The sequence below is a fragment of the Pipra filicauda genome, unplaced genomic scaffold (genome assembly GCF_003945595.2).
Source record: "Pipra filicauda isolate LSUMZ 115617 unplaced genomic scaffold, ASM394559v2 scaffold277_size1012519_pilon, whole genome shotgun sequence".
NCBI lineage: Eukaryota > Metazoa > Chordata > Aves > Passeriformes > Pipridae > Pipra > Pipra filicauda.
Genome location: NW_024104395.1, coordinates 300,201 through 320,528, shown reverse-complemented (window position 1 = coordinate 320,528; position 20,328 = coordinate 300,201). Strand labels below are relative to the sequence as shown.

Here is a 20,328-nt window from a genome sequence, read left to right as displayed (position 1 = left end):
TTGCCCTTCCCCTTCCTCCCTGTGTGCCTGTTGGCCATACCCTATTTCAATCTCAGCAAAGAGCAAATTTACTTTAAGAAAAAAACCAACTGTCTGAAGAAACAAGACCAAAGTCACTCATATAACTTTGTGACCAAAGTGACTGAATTAGAGGCCAGCCTTGCTTCCCCCTTTTTCTTCCCCTCCCCGTAATATTTTTAGCACTGCCCTTGTTTTAGCACGAAGAGAATGAAAGACAAACCTGTACCTCCCCAGTACCAAGGGAGGGTATGCAAGATCAGATGTCCCAGATACTTGGTCTCCCCACTGAGAATAAATTGCCAGAAGAGTTCAGCTCCTGCTTAGGTCAATAAATAAGAGAATATTTTTAAGTGCCTCACATTGATATTACTGGCCAGGATATGTCAGTGAGAGCACTATTCTAGAAAGTTCAATCTCTTTGTAAATCCTGCCTACTCATTTGAGGGCATAACTGAGGACAATTTAATAAACATGGCCCCTGACTCACTAATCCCACACCTTCAGCCTGAGATCTGGGCTCCTCCAGTCATGGACAATCCTGTACTCCACTTCCTACCTCATTTACCACCCCCCTGACACAGTGGGTTTGGGTTTGTGTGTCTAAGAATTAATACAGGATAAAAATGAAGATAAAACTGATTCCATCTAGGTGGCAACATTACAATTCTCTTTACTTTCGATTTTTTCTCTCTTGCACTGCTGATGGGTAATGAGATTTGCTTTTCATCATTATCCTCTGGTTAAGAAGAGGGCTGCAAGCTGTGATTTACTAAGCTAGGAGGCAGGATTAGGTGGGTTATATAAGCAAGACGGCAAAATCAATCATGAACAAAACCCAGACTCATTCTAGTGTTGTTGTCCTGCCCTCTTCCCTTCAGCTTGAGGAGAAAAATTGCAGAGATCTGTACAATGATTTGAGAAGTGGCTTTCAGGCACTGTCCCTTCTACTCCTTTCCATCTTGTCTGTTCATATCGCCAGATGCTGCCAGCAGCTTTTGCTTCTGTTATCCCGCGTGTCCATCGGTACCTCAATGTGTGCTCATGTGTTTCTCTCACGCAAGGATGAAAGAAAAGTAGTATAACATACACGCACCCCCAGGTGATTAAGTCTGCTCCTTGTTCAGTGGTCAGTAAATATGGACAGGGTAAGGTGATGATTTGCCCACGAAGCACAGGGACAAGCACTGCTCGCCCTAAGCTCCCCCAAGGATAGCCATTGGGATGGCATGTGGTGGGAAGTGGAGCTGGTTGGGTTTGCAGAGACATCTCCTTCAGAGACCTCAGGCCCCTGTGGTGCTTCAGCTGTTTGCCTTCAGAAAGCTAGAAAATGCATTGCCTGGAATTGCTGCCCTTTTTCCACTTCCTAAGGTGGTTACAGTATGGTCCCCTCACTGAGAGGGAGAGGAGGGCTGCCCGCCTTCATCCCCCACCACAGCTTACATCCGTCCTGTCCATCCCTGTGCCCCAGGTAGTCACCCTGCACAAGCATCTGCAGGAGTGTGAGCTTCTGTGTGGAAAGCCACTCACCTGTTGTTATCTTCCCTACCTCTGGATGGAATCTTTCTGCCCTCTTTCTATATTCTGAGAGTGAGAAAGAAGTTTTTCTTTCTAAGCTTGACAACCAGAGTGTTCACAGTAACAAAGTTAGGTACGGATTAATGTGCTTCCATTACCAGGACTAGTGTCTGACTCCACAAAGTTATTTAGGTTTCTAATAATAAACACAAGCACCAGGCTTGCCCTTCATTTCCAAACAGAAATGCCTCTGAAGATCTAAATCTAAGTGGCCATATCAGCAAACCCATGAAACTAATTATGGACAGATGGCTATCAAATGCATAGACTAATCAGCTAAAAAATAGGGATTGCTTTTTGCTAATGGCTTTCATTAATAATTATTTTGCTGTTATTGGTGATAATAGTTCAGACTTTTTCACCCAATAGGATCCCTTTAAAAGTCCCAGCGTAATACTTCATACAAATACAGTGCATCAGTACTGTGCTTCTGCTCCAGATGGTAAAACGGACATAAACCCAAGAAATATAGTTTTTTGTCTAAACTAGTTCACTATGATAAAATGAGAGAGCAAAATACCTAAAAATAATGAAATTTTAAAAGTGTTATTGTTTCATATAGTCTACACTGCTACTGGTTTAGCAATCCTACCTTTAAAGATATAGAACCATTTTTAAGTATACCAAACCAGATAGTACACTGATGCAAATAATAATTTCACTGATTTTGCCAAACCTCCTTTAACTTTTGTTAAGCGACAACCAGATCCAATACTATCTGAACTCTATTTATAGCTTTACTTCAGAACTTCACATTGTCCCTGACATAGTAAAATAACACCTTCCATGAAGGCAAGAAATTAATTGACTTAATATTCTAAACAAGCCATTGTCAAAATAAACGGAAGTCTCTTAACAATAGTGAGTCAAATGGATATGACCTCTGTGGGTTGGACTTTAATTATGCCCACTATGTTTAAGAAAGTACAGTATCATAATAATATTATTCATTGCATTCCAAGAGTTCCATCAAAGGTTTGACAATCCCAGGAAATGATGCACATCCTCACTTACAGTACTGCTAAATTGCTAAATATGTCTGGTCATAAAAAGCCTGATCCTGTGAAATTTTGACATTGCCACTCAATAGGAACTAACAATATCTTTGTCTGTCCATTTCTCTAAGGGACAGTCATTGTGCTCAATCACAGGTTGCTGCCTTTAGCTCTCTCTAAAAAGAGATAACTGAAATAAACCTCCGGCAAAACCCAGTAGCATAAGTGCTGTACAATGAAGTGTTTGTGAGGGGTGGAAGGAAGGGGGTGAATAAGTGGCTATGCAGTGGGGAAAGCCAGGGATGGGAAATGTATATCCCATGAAAGCCAGGAAGGCTGATGGAGAGAGGGAGGTTGCAACGTGGCATAAAAGCAGCGTCTCTCTGGTTTCTACTCACCAGCTCGGTTATGAGTCAGAGCTCCCCAGCACCACATTGCCCTGTCACAGCGTGACAGGGTGCCACCTACTGCTCCTCCTGACCACCTGGAGGGAAGTCCCATCGGGAGAGAGAAATTCTGCATCTCCTTCAAATGGTGTGGCTGATATGTAACATGAAAATTAATTTTGAAATGACTTCATCGCAGTGAACAGAAAAGTTGTCTAAAAGGAGTTACTGCAGTAACTTTTTTTTTCCTTCTGGAGATGCAGGATGCCACCGCTCAGTTATACCTCTCATTCACAGAAACGATTGCAGCCTTATTCTGAACCATAGGCTCTGTTTTAGAACCTGATGAAATACTTTTTTTTGGTGGAAATCAGCTAAATGATGTTCAAAATTGAACTTTCCCCCTAATCCTATGTTTCCATTTTAGCAGTTAGTTGTGTAGCCAGGGTCCTGTGCCTGCTGGCACTCAATTCTGCTGTTTAGTTTTGCTGAACAGCTTGCTAAATCTCTTCCCTGTTGACAAATGTTTTTTTCTCTGTGTGTTTCCTCTCTATTTGAAGGCCTACGGATCACTTATGTCTGGAAGACAACAAGTAGGAAACCAGCCAGCAGTTTGGGAGGCGGCATCTCTCTTCTCAAAGCCAGGAGAAGCATCTCCTGGGATGCTTACACCGCCCTCTCCTCAAACCTAGCTCCACCATGCGGCTAGTTGCGTTATTTGGCATCTTTCGCAGCTCCAGACATAAAATAGCTGTTTGGTGCCTGCTTTGCAGGAGCCGCTCCAGGAAAGTTGTCTGGTGGGGCTTTCCAGCTACTCATCCTGATGCTCATTTGGGGAAGAGGCCCTATTCAAAGAGGATCTTGCATCGTTTCCCACAATTATCTAAGTAACTAAAGCTTGAGAAAATATGGACAACTGTAGCTAGCATATAGAGCTTTTGTTTCCAATTAAATTTTTTGAGAATTATTAGCCAGTTCAGAGTCAAATAAAAATCCACATTTTTCCTCTAAAAATTAGAAATTTGCTTTATTAAAATTAGTGTAGAAATCCCCACAAACTACTGCCCCAGGAAATGTTCCCAGGGGCCGAGGGTTGGGGGGACAGGTACAAGCTGGCTGACAGGAGTTGTCTCCTTGCCACATGCAAGCCCAGGGATCCAGCTTGCTCCAGAGCATCCCCAGGAACAGCCCCTCCAGGGAGCAAGATGCATGGCTTTGAGGAGTGGCACAAGACAGCTGTCCATCTCTCCCACCACAAAAAAATCCCAGCATTCAGAAGCCAGCAACTGCCATCTGATAAATTCACCTCACCCTTAAAATGGTTCCCTATCCATTCCTGAAGTCCTTTTGGAAGGGTGGTCAGCAAGTAGGGAGAGCAGAATAATTGCTCTCATGGGCAGCAGTGCCCTCCAGATCACCACAGCACCAGTCTCCCACATAAGCTAGTACATGGATGCTGTGATAGGAAAGATGGCATCAAGGAAATACAAGGAAATCACAGGGCTAGAGAGCATTCAACATATCCAACTTATTCTGGAGGGTTGGTTAAACACGGAGTACCTCTGCTGGAGAGGTGCAGTCTCAGTGCTGGATGTCATTTTTGTTAAGGTACAAAATTTTATTTGAAGTCTCTTTACCACTTGTATTATAGACTTTAAAGCCGCTGGAAAGAATTTGGTAGGCAAAAATAAATACTCTCACACTATGTGCTTAGAATGTTAGTGGGCAGTGTACCCTAATACTTGAAACACTAGGATTACCACAGATTAGGTATAAGATTCAGTCACAATTCTAATGTCAAAATGAATAGGTCACTACTGACTCCCCTTAACAGCTCAGTGTTATTATTAGCTACAAAATATATAATGTGCTCCCTCAGAAGAAATGTGGCTGCTTTATTAAAACTTTATAACATTTCCTTTTCACTAACCTGGGAAGATAGCATTAATAGGATCTACTTAGTTCTTTCATAAATTTGGAAATTCACACAACAGCTCATCTAATTTCATACCATTTTCTTTTTCTTTTTTTTCCCCATACTTGCTCAAAAGCAGCTTGGCAGAAAAGGCCCTGGAGGTCCTAGTGAGGACACAGTTGAACACGAACCAGCAAGGTGCCCTTGCTGAAAAGAAGGCAAATGGTATACCCTGGGCTGCATTAGGCAAAGTATTAACAGCAGGCTGAAGGAGGTGATCCTTCACCTCAGCTTAGCCCTGGAGTGCTGTATCCAGATCTGAGCTCCCCACTACAAGAGCAATACAGAGCTACTTGAGAGACTCTAGCAAAGGACTGCACAGATGATGAAGGGATTGGAGTACCTCACATATGAGGCAAGGCCAAGAGACTGGGACTGTCCAGCCTCCGGGAGAAGAGGAGGGTCAGTGTGTACAAATTCCTAAAGGGAGGGTGTAGAGAAGACAGAGTTAGGCTCTTTTCAGTGGTGCCCAGAGACAGGACCCACAACAATGTGCAAAACCTGAAACACAGGTGGTTCCCTCTGAATATCAGGAAACACTTTTTCACTGTGAGAGGTGACTAAGCACCAGCACAGGTTGCCCAGGGAGGCTGTGGTCTCCATCCTTGGAAATATTCAAAAGCCATCTAGACATGGTCCTGGGCAACCCACTTTAAATGTCCCTGCCTGAGTAAGGTGATATTGGACGAGATGACCTTCAGAGGTCCCTCCCAACCACAACTGTTCTGTGATTCTGTGAGTTCTGTGTGATAAATGGATACGTGACCATCCTGTACAGGTATATCACAAGGATATATCCAGTGTAAAAAGCACACACAGATCATGAAGGACAACTAAGGAGTTGTTATAGATGAGGGCAGTTACCTGCAGGTACTCCACCTAAACAGGTCTATGGTAACATCAAGGTGTTGGGGGAAGAAGGTAATTAAGATGATGCTGCTTTCTTCAACAGCTGGCTAACTGATTTCTGACATTGCATGATAGTTTCAGCCCAGTCGTCTTTTTAGCTCTGGGTCCATTGAAGACATGATGGATTTTCCTTTCAGACACTACTCCAGAATTTGTCTTTCACCTCTCTTTCCTGTGAGCCTTGCTTGGGTGACGTGTTCACACCATGGCACTCTCACTGGTCTGCCATGTAGAGCTGAGAGCATCAGCGACAGAGACTTTACAGCACGCAGGATGCCCCACAGCTTGGGAGCCCTGAGACTGCAGCAGAGGCCATATCAGAAGGTGCTCAACTCACTGAATTATCATTGGGAAGGTTAATTCCCTAATTTTTGGTATATTTACAGGTATGAAGGTGCTTAGAGTTTTGATTAGATTTTTCTTTCAGCATTTTAAATTCAAAGGACTAACGAACTTCAGGTGGAAAAAGTCTCACTGAAAAAAATCCTAGTTTAAGTGCTAAAATTAATTTTTGAATGTAACCATGGAAGAAAAAATAAACCAAAACACCCTAGAAAAAACCCAAGGCATGTGATGATGGACCTAGGAAATAATTACATTTCTGCTTAATTTTATGACCTGTGGGTAATCTCAGCAATTCAACAAAACTCTTTTCAGTGCATAAAGCCAACACCTCTTCTAATGCAGCCTCGATGGTGGCTGCATGAGCATGAGCACCGTAACATTAACAACTTCTCCACCTAGCTGCCTTCTTCCATAACGTCAACCTGAGCAGCTGTAGACAAGCAGAAGTGCTACTTTGGGGGAAATGTCAGAAATAATTTATTTCAACACACTTTTGAAAATACTGTTCTCAGGGTGTATTAAGTGGGGTGTAGTACTTTTAGTAGAGTGGATGCTTAGTTCTTGTTTTCGGTATAAAGATTGTTTAGTATGCACTAAAAATACTCCAGCGGTATTATACATGATTAAGGGATTTTTTTTACTGGTAACCTTATTAGTGAGTTCACTATGAACAATGTGTTTATTAGATAGCGAACAGCACTTCAGTTTGTACAGGACCATTTGCTAGCAACTCACGGGTGACTCTACTGGCTGATCAACTGGGGATTACTGCCTAGGGATTGTAATAACATAGCCCAGTTTGGGTGCAGTAAATCACTAATGTCCAAATTAGGCTATCAACATAAAGTATTTGATAATAATACAAAGCTAAATGGCTGTTTGGAAAAGCTGATGGTGGTGGTGTTGGCAGCAGATGTAATTCATGTGAGCTATACAGCAAATAATCTGAAGCCTGAAATGATTTCTTTAAAAGTTATGGCCAAGTTTTGTTCTTATTTTAGTCACTTGGATTATTGCCTGTTGTGCTTAGGACTTGACATTTGCTGAATGCATTTAAAGAATGCATTTAAAGAAACATGCACAACTTTAAAAGCAGTTAACAGAAGAAATGGTCTGAAAGCGCCCCTGAGAGCTGCTGCCTCAGAGCAACTCCTCTTTCCACCTGTGTGACACTGAACTGCATTTCTGGGTTTTGCCTTCTCTGAGGAAGAGCTATGCAACCAACACAGGGGATCAACAAACTGATATGGTAGACAGACTTACTGAAAACATGACATGAACTAAACAAAATCTAAACAATCCAGTAGAATCATCTTTTCTCATCACCACCTCACCAAAACATTACCAAAAGTGAACATGGATTGTCTCCTGCCCTCTCTGGGTATTCCCAGACAAGTTTGATTGACTCATGTGGAGCAATCAGAGGGTATTACCATCTGTAGTTATCTGCTTTTCCATTTTGGTCATGATTACCACCTCACAACAGAGAGCAGAAACAATGCTTCAAACTGCATGGCAAATTATTGTAAAGAACCATCACTTTGGGATTTTTTTGTATTTTGTGTGGTTGGGTTTTTTTTTCCTGAAATGGAAACCTCTGGGAGAGGAACAGCTTAGACAGGAGGGGAAGGTAATATCTCTTGGTATGAACAGACAGACATTTTCTGGAGACACTGTTTTGAATCCTGTTCTTTAACTTCTCTTGGATCACAACTTGATGGCATGGTAAGTTGGATTTCAGAGACTCCTGTTCCTCCTAAATAAGAAAAAAGATAGGGAAGGAACGTATTTTTCTAAGTTTGTTGATGTACGAGGGTGCTGGTATGCAATAAAAACAGTACCTCCATCTATGGAGTCCAGCTGTATGGTACAAATTAGGAGGTAACACACAAATAACAAAATACCAATCAATGCTCCTATGGACAGGCCTCAGAGAGGTTTGTCTTCCCAAGTAACCGTTACGTGTGATGGGGCCCCGCTCTCCTGGAGATGGCCACACACCTGCCTGCCCACGGGAAGCAGCGAAATCATTCCTTGCTTGTGAGCGTGGCTTCTGCTTTCCCCATTAGATTGTCTGTAACTTAACCCATGAGTTTTCTGGCTATTACCTTTCCAGTTCTCTCCCCAGTCCTGCTGGTGGGACAGCGAGCAAGCGGCTGTGTGGGGCTTGGTTCCCAGCTGGGGCTAAACCATGACACCATTTAACTCCATTCCCTCTTATCCTCCTCTTGCTCTGTCACACACACAGTCCCACAGCAAAACCTTTCCATCCAATGAGATCAAACCCATGTGTGCCTTTAACTTGAGCTTAACTTTGCTTGTACTTAGCCATTTCCTATAGTTCTTCTAAGATGAAGGGCAGTGGTTGCACCCAACACTTTTAACAGTATTTATCACAACCTGTCACAGTGAGTTTGAGTGAAACCAGTAAGCCTGTTCAGGGTGATGAAAAGAACCATTACATAATATGGTTCAGCTTAAGTTCAATGGGGTAAATTGGTTAGACGAGTCACCATCCCACGAATCAGAAGACAATTTGGAATGAGAAAAGAACGTTGGCTATTTTTGCTTAGAAGTGTACTGTTGGGGTTTTGTGAGAAACATGTGCATATAGTATGCACATACTATATGCTGGTGTTAAAAGCTCCAAGGATTTTTTGTCTTAAGCCTGTGAATAAATGTGGTTGGTCACAGCATAGTGCTAGGATATTTGCAAAATGCTTACAGGAACTCTTGGAATAATTAAAGAATGGTGTCTCCATGACAAGGTAACACCCATCCCATTTCTTGCCAAGGAAGCAATATGGTTATATATTATGAATTATGGCTAATTATCTCACATCCTGCTTTTTCTTCTTCAAGATATTCCATATTGCTGTTAATAACATCTTTCATTTCTACAGTGGGGAGTATTCCAGAGGATTCCACTCAATCTCCATGGAGCACAGTCAAAGTGTGACCACGACCTGGCATAGCAAGAGAAAAATTCCAGCCAAGACCATTACAAGATTCCTCTAATCCTATACCAAAAGGTTGCTACTACCCACAAAGAAGTGAGAGAGTCTGATTTCCTAGGGTTTTGTCCAAGATCTTCAGCTTCAGAGCCAGAACACAATTTAGTTGAACAGGAAGCTCTCAGACACTGATGCATGGTTCCTGGACAGTGAAATACTGTGACTATGAAATGTGTACTGTCAAATTTTTTCTGATCTGATCCCACCCACCTTTTGAAACTCAGTTTTGCCAAAGTTTAAGCCAAGAGGGGGGGGTTGTATTTACTTTACTAAATGGTAGACATAGTCAGTTCAAACATGAATAGTAGAACGAGTAGCAACTGAGTAATTTCTTCGAATGAGTTAGAAATCAAAAAAAAACCCAGTTAAACAACCAAAGATCCAAAGCAGAGGTTTAATAACTGTTTCCAACATGGCTTCTAGAATTTGTGATTCTTGGGGCTGTGCTGTGCAGGGCCAGGAATTGGGCTTTGATGATCCTTGTGGTGCCTTCCAATTCAGAATATTCTGTGGATCCTGCGATGTATTAAAACAAATATAAGAAAAAAGAAAGAAGAAGAAAAAAAGAAAACAGAACAGTTATCTATAGTCTGACTGACTATACTCTCAAAAAAGGTTTTTTTTTATGTATTAGACCAACCTTTTGCATTTACATTGGCTAAAAAGCAGAAGTCTTGAATTCTTCACTAGTGTGTGTTAACTCATCCCACTTACTTTTATTTATAGAATATCATATTGTATTTCCAAACAATGAAACTTGCAAGCAAAGACATACTGCATGTAAATAAAAAAAACAGGCTTTCAATCAAACAATTTTTAAAACAAGGAAAAAAAGAGAACCTCTAACATTGAAATGATGTTCTCAGTGCAGCCAAGTATCCAAGGAATCTTGAAATAGAAAACACAGAACCTATTTGGATAGACATATACACAGCAGAATTTCAAAATTTTAAAATTTCTTAAAAAGCAATGAGAATGCCAGTACCAAATACAGAGACTTCAGATCACCACATTATTGAAACAATGAGCTAACCCTCCTAGTTTATTTTCAGTTAATTTAATTTTTTTTGCATAATATATAAACACATGACAAAACTGAATTGCAAATCAAAGCAATAATAAAAATTCATTAGTGGAAAAAGGGAGAGAGAGATCTCCAAAAAAATCTCTGTGAAAAACTAATCAAGCTAACAATTTCTAATTGCTTCAAAGTTAAGAAGAAGATAATGTCCAACACTAATTTTTCAAGAAATGATGCCCAAGCAGTCTCATTTCCTTTTATAGCAAAGTAACAGGCCCCTTGGATAGGATGGACAAAGCACTTACCATATATTTGATTTTAGTAATGTTGTTTAACCTCAGATACAGATTGAGAAGGAATTGAAAAAGCTAAAGCAAATAAAAATCTGTTGCAAAGAGACAGGGGACAGTCTGATCCCAGAGCTTACGGTGGACAGGGATAAATATATGGGCTTCCGATGCAGCAGGAAGGATCACAGTTATGGATCAGAACAGCTTTCCAAAAGTATAAATTTTAAATTAGAGAAATAGACTGCTTGAGGAAGAAGGCTTTGGAAGAGAGAGTTCACCATCAGAGATCTTGAAGAACGGATTGAGTGAAGGAGCAACATATGCATGACTGACCCTGCATGGGGCAGAGAGGGCGAATGAGCTCTAAATAACCCTCGGAGTTTCCACTTCAGACGTTTTTTATGTCACTTGAATATATTTACATTCTTCAAAAGCTCCATAGACGAATTGTTCATTATTTAAATGAGCATCTGAAATCAGAGAGCAAAAGTTTTATATCATCAACAGTTCTTTTGGTCCCTGGGCATAGCATATTTTGGTGGCTTTAACTGATCACTCCCAGCAGTGTTACAATAGGAAGAACAACCACTGTGCTAAAATTTTCTCACCATATCTCTTCCAGACTCCAGAAATACCACTTCAGGGTCATTCAGGCTTATTACATTAAAAAAACCTTATAATAAATAGTCACCTGTGCCTTTGTTGCAATGTTGTGTAGATGGTAAATGGTGTAGGATGGCACAGAATATTTCCAAGTTAAGAATTTAAATTCACAGCACAAATACACAGTTATCTCCATCTTCCCCTCTGTGATCTATGCCAACCCTCATTTCTCCACTCATGTATAACTACCATTTTGTCCCTCAGGAGGCCCACTCTTGACTCATCCCTGCTTTCATCAAGCATCACCTCACCTCATTTGCTGTACCATATTGTGATCAAAATCTCTCAATCTGTTCTGCCATCATCGCTCTCTCTCCCTCACCCAAATACCACTCATTTCTAGTATCACAGTCCCTGTTGCTCCCCTCTCCAAATGAGCATGCCCTCATTCACACTATTCTCCCCGTGTGTGTTCCAGTTTTCCTCTGGCACATCTAGCTTCTATCTGTTCTCACAGCTGCACTGTGAATATGGCTCTGCTTCTGCTTCCTCACCATGCTGCTCTACCAAGAGAAACATCAGTCAGTCTATTCAAAGCACAGCACTCGGAGTCACTTGTTTTATTACAGGACTTTGTTTAATCTCAGTTTTCAAAACACCTAATTGTTTTCTTTATATTATCCAATTGAAGATCTGGGGAGTTCATTAACCTTAATCACTTTAAAGTCAGACTCATCTTAAACATTTCATCTCCATTCCTAAGTGTGTGCTTTCCAAATGTCCTAGTTAGAACATCTGGGATCAGCTCATCACTGTGTGGATGTAACCCAAACTGTGTATTCTATACCCTTCCATGCGATTTCCCAGAAACTGTTATCAATAGACCATTTACAGCAGCTGCCCAGAGCACGCCTGACCCCTCAGGCTGTAAGCTGGGTGTTAAGAGGCCTGTGAGATAGGAGGATGCTTCTGTCCTCACACCCATTGTGGAACTCCCCGCCCTGAGGGAGGTACTGGGCATTCCTGCCTGAACCTGAGGATATATATAATCTTGGAGTCTTGGGACTTCTGGTACCACTCCTGGGATCCAGAGAAGGACTGGAAATTGGACTGGACTGCGACCACCACTCTCAACCAGACTGAGACCACTACTCCCAACCGGACTGCAATCACCACCCTTGACCGGACTGCAACCAGCACTCTCACCAACAGGTTTTCCCTCTCCTTTTACTTTGGACTCAGGGGGACCACGTGGGGCTCAGCACAGGGAGGGGGGCCCAATGAACACCACTCTGTTCATGCCCCGGGGTGCTGAGTTATACAGCTGGGTTTTGTGGGTTAAAACCAATTGTTTGTCTGTGTAATTGTATTTATTGTACTATTTTTATTAAATTGTTATTCTGGTTTATAATCTCTTTTGAATTGGGTTCATTTCCCCTGCCAGTTTACCTTTAAATCAGCATACCAAACTATGTCTGCAGTCTTATTTCTTATTACATTTCCCTACAGCCTGCCAATGGACACAGTCTTTTCATTCCTTCCTGTGATTCTTACATTCTGTCCCCACAGCCTGCTCGCACTTAAGTTCTTCTGAGTTGATCTTAAATTAATACTCTGTCAGCAATCATGGCAACTAATAAGGTCTCATAATTGTTGAGAGGCTAACGCTGACACATATTTGACTCTACTCAGGCTGCAACAGCTTCATTCTGAACACAAGGAGACACTCAACCAATCCTGCGTATGTGGGGTCGCTGCTTCCCCTTCCCTGTCGTTTGTTGCTATGGCAAGTGTGTTGCCCTGGGGGTTCAGCTGAGGGTTGGGCTCTCCCCAACTCTGCTCTGAGCCAGTGCGGAGGAGCCCCCAGCAGACACAGTCTGGTGGGGCTGTAATGCAGTGCCAAAAACAGGCCAGCAAGCGGCTGCTGCACCGAACTGCTTTCCCGTCTGCCATAGGCAGGACCTACGACAACACGGCAAACTGCTTTGACAATAACGCGTTATGCGAACGTATAAGAGAACGTATAAGAACTAAACCGCACTGTTTCCGTGAGCCCCACGAGCCGCGGCCGGCATCCACCCCGCGCCCTCTGGGTCAGCCTCTTGCAGCAGCACTGCTTCCTCCCCCTGCGGGGCCGGGCCCACGCAGCCCCGTCACACACCCCTGTGGTCACAGGGCTTCCTCCAGTGCGCATTTCGTCCAATTTTATTAAAATAATAATAATAATAATGCTAAAATAAATAAATAATATTAAAAGGGTTGGCACTCAGGCTGCCCCTTGTCGCGATCAGATGACGTCACAGACAGCGCCCGCATCCTTCGGCCGCGCCCCTCCGCCACCAGAGGGCGCCACCGCCCGCAGCGCGCGGCCCCGCCCCGCCCGCAGCGCGCGGCTCCGCCCCGCCCACCCCTTCGCCCCCCGCCCATCCCCTCCCATTGGCTCCTGGCCGCGGGGCGGGGCCGGAAAGTCACGTGCCCTCCCTGTGCCCGCCCCCGCCTCCTCCCTCGTGGGTGGTGCTGGAGGACCTATCCCACAATGCTCGCGGGGGCGGGGCGGGCCGGAGGCGTCTCTGTGGCTGCCCCGCCCGCCCGTGCCCTGGTGGCGCAGCGCCCCCGCGCGAGCCCCGCCGGCGCTGCCGCCCCGCCACCGCGCGCACATGTGGCGGCGCGGCGCGCGCTGAGCGCGCGGGGCTCCCAGAGCTGCGGGAGCCCTGAGGGGGCGCGGGGACCGGGACCGGGACACGGACCAGGACTCGCCGGTCCGTGCGGGGCAGCGGCCGCGCCAGGGAACGACGCAGCGCCAGGTGAGCACCGGCGGTCGGGGCCGGCCGGCTCCCTCGGGAGTTTCCGCGCGGTGAAGGGAGGCACTCAGGGCCGCGGGCCGGGGCCGGGCGCCGGCAGGAGCGGAGAGAAGGGGAGGGCAGGGAAGGCGCGGGCACTGCCGTCCCGCTTCGGCCCGGCCTTGGCCCGCGCAGAGCCCGCCGGACCGGGGCGCTCCCGCCGCTCCGCCGAACTGGGCGGAGTTTGCTGCCGGCTCCGGCCGCGGATGCCCCCCTTTCCTTCCCTCCCCTCCCCGCCTCTGCTCTCCGCTCCTCTCGCCGCCCGCGTCGTGGCGCCGGCCGGGAGGGAGCCCGGCCCGGCCCGGTGCCCCCGCTCGGCCCCTACGGGTCCGCGTCTAGCTCCCGGGGCTAGAGGGGAACAAAGCGGGGCGGCAGCGGCGATCCGGGGCCCTCCGCGCCCACAGCTTTTGTGGAGCCGCCCCAGGAGCAGCGGCAACCCTGGAGCCCTGCCCGGGGATCCTGCGCGGCGCTGAACAAAGATACGGCCCGGCGAGGCACCGCCGTCCCGCCGCTCCCGGACCGGCCTCCTGGAGCCGTAAACATCGGGAGCGTTTGCTGGACGAGCGGCTTCTGAAGTGTCCGGAGTTACCGGGGGCCTTGGAGTTGTGGAGGAAGTTGCACGAAGAGGCTCAGCTCAAAGCCCAGCTCTGCTTTTGTGCTGTTGTGGGATCGCGAGTGACTTAAACATCAGCAAAGTTGCGCAGAGTAGCGCTGGAGCCCGGAAGCAATGCAGTTACCGAGCCAATGACATACTCTCCAGTACTACTTCTGTTTTATAGTACATGGTGTCCTATTTTCTTCTTTTTTCCCTTTGGTGAGTATTAAGGAATATTATTAGCCTGAGCCCTAAATGTAACTCATCTTTCACAATCCATCTCCACGTTTATAACGTTTTCCTCCACGTTTTCCTCTTACAATGTTTTCATCCTAGTCTACTAATTAATTTTAAATTCTTAGGAAGAAAGAAATAACAGAAAGGCCAGGTAGTTACCGTGTGTTTAGTTTCAGTAACTAGGTGCTGTTGGCAGAGTCATTATTTACAATGTCAAGAGATGGTTAAGGCTGTGCCTTTCGAAGTACTAATTATAAAATGGATAGAATGCTCCTGATTCTTGAACGGCTATTTTAAGATTGTAATTTTGTAGCTTTGGTAACCTTAAAAGGGAAATCTAGCTAACTTAGTGTCTGATGTTAAGTTTGTAGATCACTGGTGTATTATGTACTTTTGATTTTCTTTTCAGTGGATCATAGTTTTCAGTGTAATCTAACTTAGTTTTACTGTGTAGGTATTCAGACTCTTGCATGTGGGAGAGTCATTTTGTCAGGATTTCGTTTGATCTTCGCAGAAATAAATGGTAGGTTTCTTAAATGAAATGACATGGTGACAAAAATTTGCTATTATTTGGTTGATTATATGTGGTAATCAATGTCTCTTGTTTTTTAACTGGAAAAGCTGTATTTAGAGATTGACAGTATTAAAAGAAAATGGATAGCATCCTCTTCAGAGGCATGGAAATGACTTAGAAGTGATCCCAAGTACTTTTTCAAATGTTTCCTTTAGCATTTCTAGGAATACAGTGTTTGTTTTTCTGATTTCCTTAGATAAGATGAAAAATATTGGAGGTGGGGGGAAGGCTATTTAGACTTTTAGTCAGAATATTAGATCTCTTGAAGCTTTCCTTTTAGTAGTTTTACATTTGCTGATGTGTCAACTTCCAGAGTGACAAATGACACAAATAAGAGATATATCCATTTTCTTTCATGTTTCACTTACCTAAAGTCTGCTCAGGAATGAGCAGAACGAACAACAGCTTTGTGGCCTGGGCGAGTGGCACTAAGAGGAAATCTCTCTCTTCCAAATGATCATGAAAGAGAATGTTTTTCAGTGCTTTAATAGCAGTAAGCCTGGGTTCGCTGGTTTGCCTCGTATTCGGATCATCTTTATGATTGGGAACACTTTTCCAGGTATACAGTGAGTGTTTTGACCCTGAATTTATGGTTCTCCAACACAGTATGTTAAGGTTTGACCCCACAGGCAGATGTAAGTTTATCACGTTCTCTGGTTAGTCAGCTATTGCTTTCGAAACATCCAGAGGATAGAGTTTTTGTGCTCTCAGCTGGCTGTAGTTTGGTGCAGTTATTGCATGACTTCTAGCCCCTAGTTTTATAAAACTTGTAGATTGTTCTGCTCCTCATACGTGATGGTTCTTCTCGGGTTACAAACATCTGTTGGTTTTTGGTTTTGTCTTCTGTTACAGGGATTCTTTGCAGAATCTTCTCAGTTTTCCACTGTCTTGAGTACTAAAAAACCTGTGCAAAAGCTTTATATTACTTAAGTTTGCTTTATATGGTAATTAGAGGGTGATTTTTCTTTTAATTAATGATGTATTTAAACATATATGATATTAATGGGGGTGAAAAAAAGCACTGCTGATAAGAGTTTGATGGGCTGACTTGCCATACCTACACCAAAATTCTTGAAGCCTGGCCTTTTGTCAATACACTGTTCAGTGTTCAGTTTTTTTGCCAGCGATCTAAGGTGAGGTAGAAAAAATGTCCTTCCAGTTAATAATTACAAAAACATGCAGAGCAGTTCCTGATGATGGCTAAACTTATTGTTCAGTGTTGTCGAGCATCGTTATCAGTTCGTCTGAACGAATTCTGAAGTATTTACAGTTGATCTGCTAAACCCTTTAAGGCTGAGTAGATTTTATAAATCTCAGCATTTCCCAATCTTTTTGCCTATTTTTTTTTTACGTGTCGGAGGTGCAGTGTGAAACATCTTCTCTAGTCATCAATGCCAGAGATCTCTAATGTGAATATGCTTTGGAGCACTTCAAAACAAGGGCTAGTTCATGGCTTTTCATAGCTTTTCAGCAGTGTAGGCACATTTTGTTTCATCTGTATATACTAATCCACTTGCCCTGAAGGGCAGTGAGCAGAGAGGATATGAGTGGAGTGATATCATATCTGCCCTACTTGTTTGATGTCTTTTCACCCAACAGTTGAGGATAGGGTCACAAGCCAAAAGCTGTAAACATCTGAGTTTTGGTTTTGAGAATTGCTTAGTTTTGATACGCTGAACTAGTTGAGAAGGATGATTCTCTTGTGTAGGAAATTAGCTGCAGTTGTGAAATAACAAAAGGAGGGCTGTAGATGCCAGAAGGTGGAAGATGAATGGTGAATGTACATCTGCCTTTCTGTTCCCTAAAGCTGCAGCTCTGCTGTCTTGAACAGATGTTCATCACCTCTGCATGTGGGTCTGATGGAGCACCAAAGGATGGTGACTGCCTTGGAAGGGCTCTCAGAGGTTGAATGTGCATAATCTGTACTTAAGTGGCACACACCAGATGCATTAAGTAGTTTTTCTCTGTTGGGAGCTTTTACCAAAAAAAAAAAACAAAACCCACCAAAACAAAAAAAAGTGGAAGTTGCCTCTTCTTGAAAGCTTCAACTTTCCTTCATCTTATTTTTGTGGCACATCAACTTTCCTGAAGGCTTTCAGTTGGAGAAACAAATTCAGTTTAGCTAAATCTGGAAGTTGTCACTTCCTTAGGTAAGAAATTAGGAAATCATTAACTGACTTGGCAAAGGATGATCAAAATACTGCATTTAATTTATTCAGGAAACAAATATATATACACACAATATATATAAATATATACACTCAATATATATAAATGCCCTGTAGGCATTTGTGCATCTGTGTCTTATATTTGCATGTGTTGTGCTTAGATGAATATTTTCTCATGTTCACTTTTTATTAGCGAGTTATGCTGTCTCACAAATTTATTTTGATGATGAAACAATAGTATTACACTTTTTTCCTCCGTGAAAAACACAGAATTTGAATTTTAACTCAAAAATATAGTTTGTGGTCTGTGGTATTTCCTCTGAACTTTCTGAGATTCTCGGGTTTGCTGTGTGTATAAATTTATATATATATATATGTATATATATATATATATATAAGAATACATAGAGAGAATTGGGAAGAAATAGAAATACATCTTCCAGAAGCTGGTTTTTAAAGCCTAATAGTATGGTAAAATTGCAGTATCTGATCAGTTTTTCTAGTAGACACCAATAATAATGTCTTTCTAAATGCATTTTTTAAGGATTGGTGAGCTCCTGTTAAAATACAGTCTTTGTTCCTCTGTTATTAGGTCAGTAAGTGCTGCTTAGCTGGGGTCTGCCTTCACAGGTACTATCTGTGAGTAAACCCAAGTGATGCATTTAGTGATGTTTGGAACTTTTCCAGGCTAGTATGAAATTGTCGTCTCTCTACTTACTACCTGGCTTTTGTTAGAGTGCCAGCAGTAATAAGGAATGTGAAATTCCATGGGATCAGTGTTGTGACAGAAGTCTTCGTATATGTCCATACCTTTAGATAGCAACAGAGGCCAAAACTGCAGCAATGAAGATTTCTGCCTTTCTTGGTGTGCCACAGGAGAGGTGGAGACACTGAAACTGGGCTGTACTGATCCTCCAAATTTGATTATTAAGGTAGAATCTGAAGGTAGATGCACGGTCTTAATTGGCCTGGTCACTATCCAGAGCAAATAGCTTCAGCAGGTCTGGACATGGAAGGGACAATCTTTTCTGCTTTCTCTACAACTACTGAGTAAGCACTTCCTAAATGCAGTTTAACTTTTTGTTAAACATTCTTAGTTTGTTAACTGTTATGTGAGAGGTAGTGACCACTGCGGATATGGATGGGTGTCACTAAAAGTACTTGGAAGTCTTATGAAATAGTTGGAGAAAATCAATCTATTAGGACTGCCTTGAGCGCGTTGGAGTTTTGGTTTAGAGATATTACTAAATGAAGATGTCCATAACAGTGAAAGTAAAGTATATTCTTCTCTATTAACCTATGCAATTGTGATTTTTAAGATGCTATTTCGTCAGCCCAATTAAGAAAGGTACCTTATGCAACTCTTGGATAAGTGAGTGGGTCCCAGTGGTTATTTTGTGGTTGTTATTCTGGCAAGAAACTTTGAATGACAATTTGAATGACAATTCATCATTGTAGGGAGCTTCTAGTAGTGTTGATGTGGGAGACTTAAGTTCTTTCTGAAGCTTTGCAATGACATAGAATAGAATTAGAACAGAATTATAAACAAACCTAGTTCGGTTACTTAAGAATTGATAGTACAGTATCGTTTTGTTATAGATAATTTCTTGATGCCGTACATATGGTGAAGCCAAAATGGTAATTAGCATGATTTTCTATTAGACTCTCTTCACAAGTTGAAAGGAAAGTAAGGTGATGGAGTTCAGGTTGTATTTTCAAGCTCAGATCTGACTTTGCCATCTTGCATGGTTAGTAGTTTGTATTACCTTTTTTGCATTGCTACTGGTGTTAAGGAGATCTTCTCTCACATACTTCTCTTCCATTCCTGGCCATGTTTTTCTTGCTTTATTTTAGCTGTCTTGAAAGTTATCGCTGAATAAGGGCTGTGAAAGCAAGATCAACGGTAATTGAAACTGCTTACTCCTCATCTATCTACTACTTCTGAATGACATCTGATGCATTGTTATTCTACAGATGTTGTTGGAGATTTCGTGCAAAATACAATTATGCTTAAAATTATTTTAGTTGTCATAAATCCTTTGCAGACTCTATTTTTCCACAAACAAAGCATTTCTTTTTGTCCTGGTTTTGTAAGAAGTTAGTGTAGGTCTTTGATCTGAGCTTATAAAATACTGTTACTCAAAGCCAGAAGAACCTTTTTGACATCATAGCTTTTATCTAGTGCTTTTTTTTAAAAAAAAGTATGCCTCAGAGAGGCAAAACTTTTAAATGGCCATGTTATTTTCTTTATTTTGTTTGGTTTTGACTCAATGTCTGTATGTTTTACGTGAAATCTGAAGTTTCTTTTTGTGGAAATAAAATTTTTTAAATACTGAACATGTCATCTCACTGAAGTCTTGATTTGATGCTTAAAATGAAAGATCAGCATGCTTTTAATAGAGGACTCAAGTTCAGGGTATTTTTATCAAGCCTGTGTGTAGGTTCTATCCAGTCTTCTGTAGTGCATTTTTTTCCATTTAAGTTAATCCATGAAATTATCGGGGAGCCTATGCATTACGTAAATTTTGTTAGAGGAGTGTCTTTCAGTTTGGAGGAGTTCAACATTCAGACTACTACCCTGGTTGTAGGTGAATGAAAAATTAGTGGTAGTCTGTAGTTGGACAACTGCATGCTGTTTCTTCCTTTGATGGATTCATCCCTTTTGTCTTTGGCTCAATATGCTTTTCTTATCACCTACCACTCTGTTTCTGTTGCCCCATTACTTTTTGCATCTTCAGTGTGGTTCTTGCTGCTGCCCCTGAGCTTTTGATTTGAGTTCA

The 20,328-nt window shown here is 42.7% G+C and overlaps 1 protein-coding gene and 1 long non-coding RNA gene across 4 annotated transcripts in view; one reads left to right on the top strand and one right to left on the bottom strand.

Annotated features, from left to right (window-relative positions):
• Window positions 1–9,595: 9,595 nt before the first annotated feature.
• Window positions 9,596–13,280, bottom strand: LOC113992962. Of its 2 annotated transcripts, none has more exons than XR_003542425.2 (3): window positions 13,176–13,280; window positions 10,865–11,001; window positions 9,596–9,736 (listed from the first exon to the last, which is right to left on the bottom strand). It is a non-coding gene; the product is annotated as an uncharacterized LOC113992962 (long non-coding RNA). The 2 variants fall into 2 exon arrangements; XR_005564023.1 differs by lacking the exon at window positions 13,176–13,280 and adding an exon at window positions 12,689–13,139.
• A 566-nt stretch (window positions 13,281–13,846) lies between these two features.
• SCAF11 (SR-related CTD associated factor 11) overlaps window positions 13,847–20,328 on the top strand; it is a 48,930-nt gene continuing 42,448 nt past the window's right edge. The window contains exon 1 of one of the 2 annotated variants that reach the window (XM_039382613.1): window positions 13,847–13,938. The gene's annotated coding sequence lies outside the window, so the exon portion shown is untranslated. Of the gene's footprint in view, window positions 13,939–14,265; window positions 14,789–20,328 lie in introns of those variants that run through there. The other variant, XM_039382612.1, reaches the window with a different exon arrangement.